Below are 15407 nucleotides of genomic sequence, written 5' to 3' on the forward strand. Positions count from 1 at the left end.
AAGTACTGTTCAATTTATCGGTGTTTTCGCACCGTTCTTGGTGCTATCGGAGTTTTGTATCTCTCTCTCTTTTCTATCGGAGTTCTTGGTGCTATCGGAGTTTTGTATCTCTCTCTCTCTCTTTTCTATCGGAGTTCTTGGTGCTATCAGAGTTTTGTATCTCTCTCTCTTTTCTATCGGAATTCTTGGTGCTATCGGAGTTTTGTATCTCTCTCTCTCTCTCTTTTGTATCTCTCTCTCTTTTGGCACATATCAAAATATAACATTTCAACCATATAAAAAACCAACTGTTTTAACATATCAAAAGATAAAGTATCTAAAGCCCTTCAAAATATAAAAGTATCCGACATCATTCAAAAGTTTCCGACGTAGGTCTCAAAATATAAAAGTATCTAAAGCCGTTCTAGGTCTTCCTCCTGCCCACGGCCTTTGTTTTTGTCCTCTTCCTTGTATTTTCTTCCTGAACCCTCTGGGGTGCCTCTGGAAGTTGCTCCTCCCTCAATACTTGGTGAAGAATTTCCTTTCCTGCATCCACCCCAGACAAATCTAGTGCAGCAAGGGCATGCCGAATACCCTCTCTCTAAAAAAAAGTCTGTTAACATGTATTTCCATCAATACTAAATAAAGTAGATTACATGCTTTATGTGTACTTACGTAGTAAGCAATCGAACCGAGTGAGCTTTGTGCTTGGTTCGTCTTCCGATGGATTGGGTTTTGGACCTTCGGGTGTGAAATTCGACTAAACCACTCAGCATATTTATCATCGACCTCCCAAGACGAACTAACCCGTTGCGACCTATCTTTCTCGTTGAGGACATGATGTTTCCAGTTATCCCAATACCATGTATGTTCTCCATAATCCTTTGCTTCACTCCTTCTCTTCTTTGTTGCTCTCATGGGGGCAGACGGAATATGTTGAACCACACCAAATTGCCTCAACACCCTTTCGGGTTGATACGGCTCGGCAATATCATCAAATACGATACAACCGCTGTAGAAGGCGTATAGTGGGGGAGATGACTCACCAATGCCCATGAGTCTATATGGGTCCCAAATAACCTAAATAACACAATTATTATACTAGATGCTCATTCAATGTCAAATTAACACACTAAATCCATAGTATATAGAATTTTACCTCTCACTCCTCCAAATCGTCGATCATCTCTCGGAGGTTAACCAGTCTGTAATCTAGATTTCCATGTAAATCATGCTCCGTCCATCTACCCATCAGAGGCAAATCCCGGCTAATGTCGAAATCCTTTTTCAAATCCGACAGACCAAGCTTAAAGTGCTCGTCAATCCATGCCTAAACAAGAAAACAATTATTACTACCAAGAAGATAGACTCCTAAATTAATCAACTTATAATAATGTGAGAAATACCTGGAGGAGGGGCAGATAACCCGCCATTTGTCCACCCTTAGTGGAAGCATGACCGAGCTGCCTATAAAGGTAAGAAAGCACAGCCGTGCCCCACGAATATTTAGGGACCTTCGTCAAGTCCATCAAATATGTAAGGTAGCAAACAGGCACCTTCGAACCACTCTTGTCACAAAAAAGAGTCGAGCCCATAAGATGGAGGAGGTACCCTCTGACGCAAAAGTCTTTCTTCCGTGCGTCATCTTTGTCTAAGCTACCCGAACAGATTTCCCTCAACCACAACATTCGGACACTCTTGCACTTAGTCGCCTTCAATTCTGCTTCCGCAGCCTCAGGTGTCACCCCTAAACCTTTCACCAGAAGTGCGCATTCATTTACATGATCATTATCAAGATGAACCGAGTGACCTGTAATCTGAAGTCCTGTAATACGATGCACATCCTCTAGTGTGATCGTCATTTCTCCAAATGGCATGTGAAAGGTGTTAGTATCTTCATGCCACCTCTCCGTGAAAGCCGTGATAAGAACCCGGTCAAGTTTCTGGTAAGAGTATTTAGCGATTTACAGAAGTCCTGATGCTTGCACCTTCTCACGAACTACTGTACACTCGAGTTCTATGTCCCAAACATGTTCCTTCTTTGAATCTCGTATACTTTTACTTTCAAGGGCCCCCACTTGCACACCACTTGCGTGATTATGTAGTTTCAAAATAGAACGATCCTACGTACACAAACATAAAAGTTACGTTTATTGAATGTTAACAATATATCATTATATTAAACATTGATAAGTGCGAAAAATAGAAAAACATACACGTACCTTGTCATTCCAAATCTGGTATGCAATATGGTTCTCATAGTTCTTGAGAACGCTTCGGTCCGTCGGCCCTCCTGGAAAAGGATCCGCACCTGCTTCACTCGTCGAACCGTCGACAATCTGCTTCCTAGCATCCTCCTTCCTCTTTCTCGCACTTACAATTTGTGCGACACGTTCAGACATGACTAAAGGTAAAATAGGATATATAAATAAAGTCAAACAACTTGGAAAAAATGGCATTAGAAAGCATAAATAAAATCAACAAAATTTGACCTACTGGCGAAAATACGGTGGGCACGAGCCGTGAGATGCCAAAAAAAAACGGTTCGAACCCACCGAAAATATGCACAGTATCTTTACGGCGGGCTCGAAACCGTAAAATGCCACAAATTCAGCTCGAGCCCACCGTAAATGCACAGTAGCTACTGTGCATATTTACGGTGGGCTCGAGCCGTTATTTTGCCATCCTACGGCTCGTGGCCACCGTAATTTTGCACAGTAGCTACTGTGCAAAATTACGGTGGGCACGAGCCGTAGGATAGCAAAATAACGGTCTGGTGCGACCGAAAATATGCACAGTAACAAAAAATTTAAACCCTACGGTCTGGTGCGACCGTATTATGATTTTTAAACATTAAAATTACTAACTTAAACTAAATTAAACAAAAATCATGAACATCATAACAACACACATCATCAAATAAAAAAAAAATGAAATAAAATCATAAAAAGTTTAAATTTAATGGTTTACCTGGAAAATTTGGGGGTTTTCTATCTCTCTTGACGCAATGAACTAAAAATTAGGTATGAAACTTGTTGACTTCTGTTGCAAATAAATCAATTGAGATGTTTAAGCCATTAATTTCAAAAATCAAAAAAACTAAAACATAGGGTTTTCTTTTTAGGGAAATTTTGAAAGAGATACAGGGATAGAGAGAGAGAGATAGAAGGAGAGAGAGAAAGATACAAGGAGAAAGAGAGAACTAACCGAGATATAATGGTGAAGAATGAGAGAGAGGACGAGAGAGACCTAGAGGACGAGAGAGAGAGAGAAGGCGGGAGATAGGAAATGGCTGGAATGAAAGGGAAGGAGATGGTCAAGGGTTTTAGGGTCTATTTTGGTCTTGGGTTAAGTTTGACCTAACGGCGTTAACTTTGCCGTTAGGTCAAATATAGATGAAGGAGGTGCTCTTTTGCAGAGGGGGCCCTATAACCAAATGGGTTATAATGAGGGGCGCTTTTAGCGGGGCGGCCTTTTAACAAAAACGGGGGGCCTTTTAAAATTTCCCATATTATAATACTATGACTTAAATATTTTAATTTAGTGCATAATAAAAACATAAAACTTCTCTTGTTTCATCTTCCACCATTATCTTCAACTAAAAGCAATTGATTCCCATTTTAATTTGGTCTAATATCCATCAAGTTTGTTTAGTAAGAGCATATTTGGCTTATTGCCTCCAATAAATAACATCTTATTCATTTCAATCAACAACTAGTACATTAATATTTTCACCAAATTGCTTCAACTCATTATTATTACTAACTTTAATCTTAAATCTTGAATAAACTTATACGTACACAAGAGCATCTCCAATGCAAAACTCAAGAAAAACTTAAAAATACATAATAGTCATTACCTAGATACACAATTTTCTTTGTAATATTGAGTGGATAATTGAAGTACTCGAGAGAAATATCAAATATTAAGTATCTTTCTGGGACATGTATATTAGAATTAAATGTTGACACATCTTCTTAAAATCAAAATTGAATTTTGTGTGAAGAGATTTTTTTTCTTCAAAAATTCTATAAATTCAATTTTTCAGATTGAGTTTTGCGTTGGAGATGTACGTATAATGAAAATTCTATAGGTATTTATGTGAATAGTGCAAAGAATATGACTCATGCTTCATTAGCCTGGATTTAAGAGCATAAGTACGAGGAAAAAAGATTCAGAAGAGCTGCCCAGCCTGGTCTCCACATATTTAAGCCAAGCTACAAGTTTTCACAATATATTACGTAGCTCTTGTGGGTAGCCTGTATGTGTTCCCAGGGAGAGACGGGAGTTCAAAGATCATGTTTTTCCTTGGGTCTACTTTAATTTTCATTTTGGTTTCACCTGACTTTTACTAGAGACCAATTGCTGCACAAGATCATATTGTTACTTGGGTACATTTTTGGCTACGTAGTGTTTTCTACTTCAAGTGTTATTGCTTAATTATAATATGAAAACCTTGGATTAATGATTAATAAAATTGGGTGACTTTCTTTTCTGTAAGATGTAGAATAATTGATAAAGAATTTGTCAATATTTTGGTACTCAATGGAGTTATCCAATCTTACGTGAATTTGTAAGTCCAAATGAAAAGATCACTGTTATTGTTTTAGTTAGATTATTAAGATACATGACTTGTTTGTCACCGGCTCATACGAAACATGTTGGTTGAAATGTTATAGGTTAGCATGTTTGTTATCAGGGGCGGAACCAGAATTTCATACTAGAGAGGGCAAGCCTAAAGTTTTATATAATGTGTATGGCCTTACAAGATACACCACAAGACTTCTACTGGTAACTATTGTGAAGTTATGAATGAGGCCAAACAGAGATCAAATTATTTTGGACGCAAATTGACTTAGTCTGAATGAGTGTTTTCAATTATTTTGGATGCAAATTGACTTAGTTTGAGTGAGTCTTGTCAAAGACGACCCATGATTTTTCTGCACAACCAGTTAATTTCCATAGAGTATCAGTACTATATGTGTGGAGCTAAGTTAATATTTTAGTTGATGAATTATCTCCGAACTTATTTTAATTGTAAGTTGTGTTTTTTTGTGGTTTCATTTTCTTCCTTCCATTATCTTAATAGAGAGTACATAACTCAAGTGAAGAAGAGCGTGCTTGAAGGGGCACTACGCGTGCAATATGCACCTTCAACAACCATGGGTCCTTATCAAAAAATAAACCATGGGTCCTCCAACAGCGGTGAGATAACTAAAAATGGTCCTACAAACTATGAACTTCAATATAAGAGTGCCGTTAAAGTCAGTACATATTAAATTTTAAGCTATTCATTTAAAGCCAACACTCATTTGAGGCGACTGTAAGAGTAAGACCCAATTCCTTGAAAACCAATTTCTTCCTTTGTTATTCCTTCAAACCACTTTCTTCGCCCTTTAATCCCCAAATTCAATATCAATTTACTCAGAACCCATAAGAAAAGCACAAAACGTAAATTAGGATGTCAGTGACTGAAGCTTTTTCTTTCTGTTTTGTTGTGGCTTTTTTTATGTAGAAATGTCAATGCGAGTCATGAAGACTCACTGATATTAGTTGTCATTTGCGTCATCTTAATAAAGACACATTAGTACACAATTTGGAGTTAGGACAGGCGTGTTCGAAGGGTTACCTGTGTATAGTTGCCCCTCAAACAACTTAAAAGAGTTGAGTTGATAACAAAATGTGATGTAGTATGCTTGCAAGTTCATCCTTCTGCCTCCAACTCCTTTTGTTATGTTCGAATCATTATAACCAGAACTAATAATAAAATAGTAAACATTAACTATGATCAACCAATTATGTAGCTTAGTTGTTATCTTTTGGAAACATTATTTCTAGATATACACTTGATGTAGAGTCTAATTCTTTTGAGTTAATGAGTCTTTTTGCTTGATTAATGAAACAAAATTCTTTGTCATATTAGAGAATAGATTCATCTCATGCTATTTTAAAATATATCCATGATGAAGCTACGTTTGAAGAGCAAGATATCAAATAAGATTTAGGGTTTTTAACTTGGCTCGACGAAATGGTGATGATTATATATCGAACTTGAAGAGCAAGACAATTGATAAGATTAATGGTTTTTTATTTGTCTGATTGAAGAAGTGGTTTCATACTCTGTATCAAACTTGTGCTGATTATTGCCTCCAATAAATAACATTTAATCCATTTCAACGAACAACGAGTACTTTGATATTTCCACCAAATTGTTTTAACTCGTTATTATTACTGACTTTAATCTTAAATCTTTGAATAAACGCATAAACAAGAGCATCTTCAAAATTGAATTTTGTGTGTAGGAGGGAAAAAGCTTCAGAGACAACTTTGTTTATTGATTACAAAATGCTAACTTGTAACATTTCAACCAACATGTTTCATGTGAGTCTGTTACAAACAAGTCATCAAATCCGAATTGAACTAATGAGATTCCACACAAAGAAAAAAGACACCATCACTACCTTAAGAACCAAAGTCTCATTATAATTGACACTGGCCTGTTAATTGAAATATTGTTACGATATCGATACATATGGACAAGCTACCGCGCACATAACTTGAAGAGCTTTTGTTTCATAATAGTAATGACCCCAAAATAAGCATGTCTCCAAGAGTGCTCCCATAATAACACATGCACCATATCCGGGCAGTTGAGCTTGTTCATCGCCACTGCAGTTCTTGAGTGGAATACCACAGAGTTCAAAGTTGCCAAGATAACTCAGTTCAGTAAAGCTTTGTAATTGGGTACTAAAGGAATTTTCCCTAACAACTTATTATATGACAAGTTCAAGTGATTCAGAAAATGCAAATCTGTAATGCTTTGAGGAATTACACATGAAAGTTTGTTGCTTGAGAAATCAAGAGATTCCAATGTACTCAACTTTCCTATTTTGTCTAGGATATTTCCTATAAAATGATTCTCAGATAACTTCAAAAATCGTAACACGTGAAGTGTTGTAACTCGTGAAGTGTTGTTAGATCCTGTGGAATCTCCCCGGGTAAGTTGTTTGTAGAGAGATCCATGATTGTAACAAGTTCAAGAGTGTTACTATACTCTTATTGTATTCCATTTGTCACAAGCGAAGCGGTTTCGTCATAGGGTCCAATGCTGATGATAGAATAGTCCATCGATTCTTGCTTCAAAGGCATGCCACTTAAATTGCTGAAACATCTTGGAATTGATCCTGAAATTTTAATTTATCCATTTCGCAATGAACTAAAGAACCAATAGAATAGTCCATCTTAGTTTGCCGGATAAAGAATTATTACCCAAATGCAAGGATTCTAACTGAACTAAAGAACCAATAGAGCTTGGAATTTTTCATGTTAACTTATTATTTTCTAACTAGAGCAATGACAAATCTAATGAGTGAAACCAGTATTTTGAAATCTCTCAAAACTAGGCACTGTTTGAGAGATCAAGAAATTTTAATTTATCCATTTCGCAATGATAAGAACCCAAGTCCTTCTCTAGACCAGCCAAAGATAAACGTAATACTAATAGAAAACTTTATTAATAACTTCAAGATTCATCTCCCTAACTACTATGAACTCAAACATATATATAAGCTACAACCAAAGAAATTAGACTCTAACTAGGCCTCCTAATTAGACTTCAACTAGGATTCAATATTTAGAAATATAGAAACTCCTAAATCACTTATAAACTCTAACATATAGAAACTCCTAATATTAAATAACTATAAAATATCTTTCAAAATATAGGAACTCCTAAGTTTAAATATAGAGAATATTTTTCCATCCTTGCCCTCAAGGATGTCCTCAATCATAGTTAACACCGGGTCTCCCTGATCTTCGACAATTGGTATTTCATCATTAATCACAATATTGAGGATAAATGCCTTCTTCAAAACAGAGACATGAAAAACAAGATGAATTTTAGTTCCCTTTGACAATTCCAAACGGTACGCTACTGGACCGATTCTTTCTAATATTTTATATGGACCATAGTACTTTGGAGATAACTTCAGAGACGCCCTTTTTACTGTAGAACTTCCCTTATCAGGGAAGCTACTCTTATTAGATGCTACTTGTTTGGAATATCCTCCATATATGATCAGTTTTGTTTCCTTCATTGGATTAATGTTTATCGAACAGTTTGATCGAGGAGAAGGTTTAGGAACATTTTCTTCAATGTGAATTTCCTTCTTTTTGAATTCTTCTTTTTGTATATTCATCAGGGTGACATCGTTGTCGTCTTCCTCTGAGATTTTTCTGTTCTCTCTGCGAGCTTTCTTCTCCTCTGCGATGGTCGTTTTTCTCTCGGTTTTCTAGCTCCTTACCTTTCCCGGGCTCCTTACCCATGTTTGAAAGACACACAAACTCTTCTTGATATTCATATTAGGACCCCGTATGTCATAATTTTGCTAGTGCAGCCCCTACATCTTATACGTCGTTCTTCCGAAGCGACCTACAACCGCTTCGACAAACTCTTCCCATGTACGAATATAGTTACCTCGTCTAGCCCCTCGACGCCAATGTAATGCTTTTCCATCCAAGTAACTGATTGCAAACTGAATCTTTTGGTTTGGTGCAGTGCCATAGAACTTAAAATATTGTTCAGCTTGAAAAATCCATCCTTCAACATCTGATCCGTTAAACCGTGTAAAGTGCAACATTTCACCTTTAAAACGATTAGCTCTTTGAGACACAATATCTCTATTGTCGACCAATCTTCTCAATCAATAATGATTGATTTACCGTCATCTCAACCATCTTCTTTGCCAATTCACCTAATTGCTTCTACATTATTATTATTTTCGAGTTTGTATCACAAACGAGGTTCTCTAATGAAGACAAAAGTAATGCGAAAGCGAATGATAGAAGCGTGCTCTGATACCAATTGATAAGAACCTAAGTCGTTATCTAGGCCGAGCAAAGATAAACGTAATACTAATAAAAAAATTTATTAATAACTTCAAGATTCATCTCCCTAACTACTATGAACTCAGCCATATATATAGGCTATAATCAGACAAATTAGACTCTAACTAGGACTCCTAATTAGACTTCAACTAGGATTCAATATTTAGAAATATAGAAACTCCTAAATTACTTATAAACTCTAAAATATAGAAACTCCTAATATTAAATAACTATAAAATATCTTTCAAAATATAGAAACTCCTAATTTAAATACAGAGAATATCTTTCTCTATCACACAAACTCTGAATGACATTGGAACGAGGAAATATGACCAGACAAGGAGTTGCGAGAAAGATCTAGCATTGTAACAGCAGGTACACTAGGTAGTGGGCCGTTAAAATGGTTGGAACTCAAGATAACAAACAAGGAACTCAAGAAATAACTTGTTTTGAAGAACTTCGACAATTCTCTAGTGAGTTGTGAGAAAGATCTAACATTGTAACAACAGGTACACGAGGTAGTGGGCCGTTAAAACGGTTGGAACTCAAGATAACAAACAAGGAACTGAAGAAATAACTTGTTTTGAAGAACTTCGGCAATTCTCTAGTGAGTCGATTGTGGCCTAGATTTAAATTGTCCATTCGTGAAGACATGACCCATAACCAAGTAGGAGGCCTGAAATTCTTGTGTTAGATAAATTAATATCCTTCAATTCCTTTTATGTTTTTAATCATTGGGGAAATCGAGATCCTACGTGACAATATCTGCAAATTAATTGTTCTAGTTGAAGAGGAGGCTTCTTAGCGGACCTAAACTTCAAATCAACTGAATCAATATCTAACACTTTTTCTTTTGAATAATTTGATTAATTAGAAAAGGGAGAGGGAAATACAAAGAGCCTAAGAGGCAAAAGACAAAGAAAAAAGAAGCACTAACAATAGAGATGGCCTTTGCCCATCCCATCTTTCTACTCTAATGATAAATAAGGCATTTAGCTGATAATAAGATCTTGTTGGCCGAGGGAGCTTTCTCTCGAAAGATGGCGTCGTTTCTACAAGACCAAATTGCCCAGACCATGGCCTTCGGAATCAAGCTAAGAATGGCCTTCTTCATGGGGCTGCCTTTCAGCCTCTTCCACACCAAAAGGAGAGCCTCGACCGTGTTCGGAAAGACCCAATAAATATCCATGCTCTTGATGAACTTAATCCAAGCCTCGTAGGAGACTATACAAAAGATGAACAGATGGGAGGCTAATTCTTCTGAGGCGCCACAAAGAGACACCTGTTAGGGGTCGTGAGACCTCGTTTTCTCAAAAAATCAACCGTTGGGACTTTTCCGAGGACAGTAGCCCAAAGGAAAAGACTCACTCTCAAAGGGATATCATTCTTCCAAATAACAACAAAAAACGATGGAATGAATGGTGATGTCCTGATGTAAAAGGGAGTATGTGGCCTTAACTGATAAATTTAAAAAATGAGGGGAAATCCAAGCTCTAGAGTCGTCCTGCTCTGAGATAACTATCTGGTTAAGGGAATCCAATAGATCGTTGGCATCATCTAGCTCCCAATCATACAACTGCCTTCTCAATTCCATGATCCAAGACCTAATTGAAGACTCAAAGAACTCGTGCATTGAACAGTCCTTAGAAATCGAGAGGCTGAAAATGGAGGGGTGGCAATCCTTAAGGGGGAATCCTTAAACCAAATGTCATACCCAAAAACTGGTATACTTACCATTCCCAACCTTAATCTTTGTCAGGGCTTTGGAGTTACTCCATCTGTTAAAAATCCCTTTCCATACCGAGGTACCAGAAGACCCTTTTGGACTTTCGCAAATCCACTCGAATTCAGCTTCGCCATATTTATAATCTTCCTCCATAAGTGATCTTAATCCCTAAACCCCCTTGAAGAATCGGTCTACACACCCATTCCCAATCCACCCAATGAATTCTCTTGGAATTATCATCATTGTCTCAAAAGAAGTCCTTAAATTTCTTCTCCACCACACCAATAACAGACACAAACATAGAGAATAAGGAGAGAAAGTAAATAGGGAGAGCAGAGAGGACTGCTTTAACAAGAGTGAGTTTACCTCCTCGCGATAAAAGCCTAGCCTTCCACGAAGACAGTCTCTTGGATATTTTCTCCACAACCGGGTCCGACAAATGTTTCGATCTATATCCATGGCCCAGGGGAGACCCAAATAGGAGGTAGGGAGAGAGGATTTGTCACATCCAAAGGAAGAAGCCAATATCTAACACTTTTCGTCTTTGAAGATTGGCGAAGTTAGCTTCAGTTACAACGCCCTGTAATTCATTATAAGAGACTAGTAATGTTTCTAAATTTGAGAGATGCCCTATTGTTCCCGGCAACGATCCATTCAATTCATTTTTTTGAAAGTTTAAATCCCTTAATAATGATAATCTTCCTAAGGAGGAGGGAATTGAACCAGAAAATGAGTTATCCCAGAGAAAGAGCTTTTCAAGTTTCTGTAATTTCCCCAATTGCTCAGACAAATGGCCAGAGAGGTAGTTCGAGTTAAACTCAAGTGCTTTAAACTACTGATGATACATCCAGATAAAATTACTACGGGGTATTTAGCGATACCCCCTCATCCCTAATGTCCAATTAGGGATGCCCCCTTTTTTAATTGGATATTAGGGATGCCCCCTATTTTACACTTAAAAGTACTTAATTACCCTTATCTTCCTTTGTTTTCTTCAATTTCTTATATATCTTTGGTGTTATGCTTACCAACAAGTTTTTGTTTCTCATATTTATTTTTCTCTTATCCATCTTTTTCTAATTTCCCAACAACATTTATCGAAAATTTAAAATTGATAAATCACAACAATTCGAAATAAAAATCGTAAATTGTAATAAAAAAATTTTAACTTACTAATTTTTTAATTATACGAGTTATAATTAATAAAAAGAACGATAGATATCAAGAAGTCTTCTTCAAATTAGTTACATATATCAATTTTAACGTTAAATGAAAAAACAAATGTGAAGTTAAAATTTTTTTCTTAAAATTTACAATTTTTATTTCGAATTGGTTTAATTTATTAATTTTAATTTTTCGATAAATGTTGTTTGTAAATTATAAAAAGATGGATAAAAGAAAAAAAAAACTATGAGAAACGAAAATAAGTTGGTAAGGATAACATCAAAGAGGTATAAGAAATTGAAGAAAAAAGAAAAAATAATAAGAATAAGGGTAATTTTGTACTTTTAAGTGCAAAAAAGGGGGCATCCCTAATATCTAATTACAAAAGGGGGCATCCCTAATTAGACATTAGGGATGAGGAGGTATCGCTAAATACCCCAATTACTAAATCTAGATCCATTAAGATCGCAATTTGACAAGTCTAATACTTGCAGGTTACACTTCCTAATGTATTAGGTATCTGTATCTCCCCTTCAAAGTTGTTAACACCTAATTGTAATCTCTAGAGCGAAGTCATATAACCAATATCTTTCGAAATCGTTTAGTGGAAATTATTAATAGTTGTTAGAAGTGACTCGAGTATGGATTGGTATGGAACCCGGTTTACGACCCGCCAACCCGCTTGTCTCGGCACCGAATTTTGGACCCGTTAGCAGAGCTAATTACTGAGACATGGATGGTATGCGAAGCAGGGCTCCGAGGCAGAGTTGGACTCCGAGACAGAGCTGGAATGTCAAGTTAGGCTTATGTCGGTTATTAGTATTAGCGTGTCCGTGTAATGTCGGTTGTAGAGAGAGAGTCGGTGAGACGGTGGGATTAGGGTTTAGTGGCTATATAAACTAAACCCTAAAGAGATATCTGATGGACCTAAAAAGTTTCCTAAATAGGTCTACACCCGCAAGTGCACGAATATCAAGTTTTAATTTACCGGTAAAACCTGTTCGTTCCTCAAAGACTAGTCAAATTCGTTTTAAGACTTGGAAGTCACACGGTTTTTGGTTTTTCAAAGTGGTTTTGGTGATAAAATGAATAAAATATTAAAATAAATTTACGGAAATGAAAATGAACTCAAATGGGGGGAGAGCCTAGGATTTTATAATCCATTCAATAAAATCACTTTTTGGAACCAATACTTAAAATGATTAATTCTCTTTTTTATAACTCAGAATTTCGGATAATGAACTATCCTCATTTCGGGGGATGTTTTCATTAAGACCGAATAACCATAACGATGTAATCGTTTTGTTTTAAATAAATAAATCTCTAAACTATTATCTATCAATCGGTAAGTATGCATCATCAAAGGATTCAACCTAAGTATGATGCATCAAATTAAAAGTATAGATAATGAATTGAAAATCTATTTAACAAACTAAAACGAATTAAACTATGAAGCATTAATCAAGAGTTAATAAAAAAAAGTATATGTCTAAAAGATCAAAAATGGGTTTCATCGTAAAATCCTAGATGGAGAGTCTTAGCTAATCATGATCGAGATTTAAACAAATATGAAAAGTAAGAGAGAAAATGGAAGAAGAATCATAACTTTTCTTGCTGATTTCCTGTCTGGCAGCCAAACGCACCCCTAAGTGAAATATTTTCCTTCTGTTTTTACTGTTTTACAGACAAACAAACCCTTAGGAGAAACGATTTTCTCATCTTCTCGGAAATATTTTCTCGGAAAATTATTTTCCATTCAATCTTCTCATCTTCTCCAAAACTCCTCTTTCTCTTACTACTGTTTTAATATCTCTTACTCTTTCTTCCTGTTTTTCAACTCAAGAGAACTAATACAAAAATAAATGGAGAAGAAAAACATATTCGAATAAGGCATATAAACCAATCATCATTCTCTCTACAGTTTTTGTTCTCTCTCACTCTCTGAATTTCTGAATACAATAATCTCTCTTTCTCACTCTCTGTTTTGTTAATTTCTTATTCCCACTAAAAGAAATACAGAAGAAGGAGAAGCTAGATGATGATCTCTCTCTAATCTCTCTCTAATATTTCTGGTTTTTGTTGAGCTGAGAGATGGTTTTATCCCCCAATCCGAGATGAGATCGTTTTGCCTTTGTTCTCTATTTATGTAGAGAGAAGCAGAGCCTCCCCAAAAAATAACAACCTCCCTGATTTGAAGAAATCTCAATCTATCCTCCTCTCTCTTCAAAATCCAGTCCATATCCAATGAAATCAGCCGAGAGATCTATTTTTCTGATTTCTCTCTCTCTCTTAATCTATCGTTCCTTCCTTTGGTGATTCAAAACATCCCAAAACCGAGCTGCTCTTAATATATGAGAGAAAGAGAAAGAATGGAAGGTTTCCAAGATCTTCTTGGTTTAATCCCAACGTATCTTTCTCTCTCTCTCTCTCTTTAGTTCTTCGAATCTTCTCCATCTCTGTTCTCTCTCTATCTCTACTGTCAATTATAAGAGAGAAGCAGAAGATAATAAGAGAGAAAGAAAGAAAACCCATTGCCAATCAATCGAATATCCTCTAACTCGATCCAACCACTTTCTATACAAATCTCTATTCCAAGGAAAATCTCCATCTTCACTGTCTTTCCATCTCTGTCAAGATCTCCAATCTATCACTTTCAATATTCCTCTCTTTCCGTTTTACGGAAATGCTACAGTTCCGAATGATTTTGACAAAATTTTATTACGGTCTGACGTGGCAGATTTTTTTTGAAAAATTGACCAAATCTGGGACGTTAATTGAAGAACGGCCAAGATTGATTCTCTCTCTAAAAATGTCCCTCGTGAATGCCTGTCTCTTTCATCTCTTATCGAGAACTCTCTCTCTAATATACTTGTTCTTCAAAATCTCGAATCCTCTTGTTAAGTTTGTGGCCATCCAACTCAAAACCAATTGGCCATGAGTGGAGAGGACCTATTCTTTATATTCTTGGTTGCTAGTTACCCATTCTCCCATGTGGGACTATTCTCACACGCCCCCTCACGTGTGGCGTTCTTTGAGCCTAACACGTGTGTTTTTTTTTTTCTTTACGGGTGACGTGGAGCACGTGTGGCTTTTAAGCCTATCACGTGTGGGCCTAACTCTGATACCATGTTAAGTTTGTGGCCATCCAACTCAAAACCAATTGGCAATGAGTGGAGAGGACCTATTCTTTTATATTCTTGGTTGCTAGTTACCCATTCTCCCATGTGGGACTATTCTCACACGCCCCCTCACGTGTGGCGTTCTTTGAGCCTAACACGTGTGTTTTTTTTTTCTTTACGGGTGACGTGGAGCACGTGTGGCTTTTAAGCCTATCACGTGTAGGCCTAGCTCTGATACCATGTTAAGTTTGTGGCCATCCAACTCAAAACCAATTGGCCATGAGTGGAGAGGACCTATTCTTTATATTCTTGGTTGCTAGTTACCCATTCTCCCATGTGGGACTATTCTCACACGCCCCCTCACGTGTGGCGTTCTTTGAGCCTAACACGTGTGTTTTTTTTTCTTTACGGGTGACGTGGAGCACGTGTGGCTTTTAAGCCTATCACGTGTGGGCCTAGCTCTGATACCATGTTAAGTTTGTGGCCATCCAACTCAAAACCAATTGGCAATGAGTGGAGAGGACCTATTCTTT

The 15407-nt window shown here is 36.7% G+C and overlaps 1 long non-coding RNA gene across 1 annotated transcript; it reads right to left on the reverse strand.

The window, feature by feature from the left end:
* Positions 1–240: 240 nt before the first annotated feature.
* On the reverse strand, positions 241–2385 carry LOC147558700 (uncharacterized). The gene is made up of 5 exons (XR_015233523.1): positions 2202–2385; positions 1386–2102; positions 1139–1309; positions 655–1059; positions 241–580 (listed from the first exon to the last, which is right to left on the reverse strand). It is a non-coding gene; the product is annotated as an uncharacterized LOC147558700 (long non-coding RNA).
* Between the last annotated feature and the right edge of the window lie 13022 nt (positions 2386–15407).

Source organism: Eschscholzia californica, unplaced genomic scaffold (genome assembly GCF_041429995.1).
Source record: "Eschscholzia californica isolate CP2 unplaced genomic scaffold, dmEscCali1.0.p SCAF_2, whole genome shotgun sequence".
Taxonomy (NCBI): domain Eukaryota; kingdom Viridiplantae; phylum Streptophyta; class Magnoliopsida; order Ranunculales; family Papaveraceae; genus Eschscholzia; species Eschscholzia californica.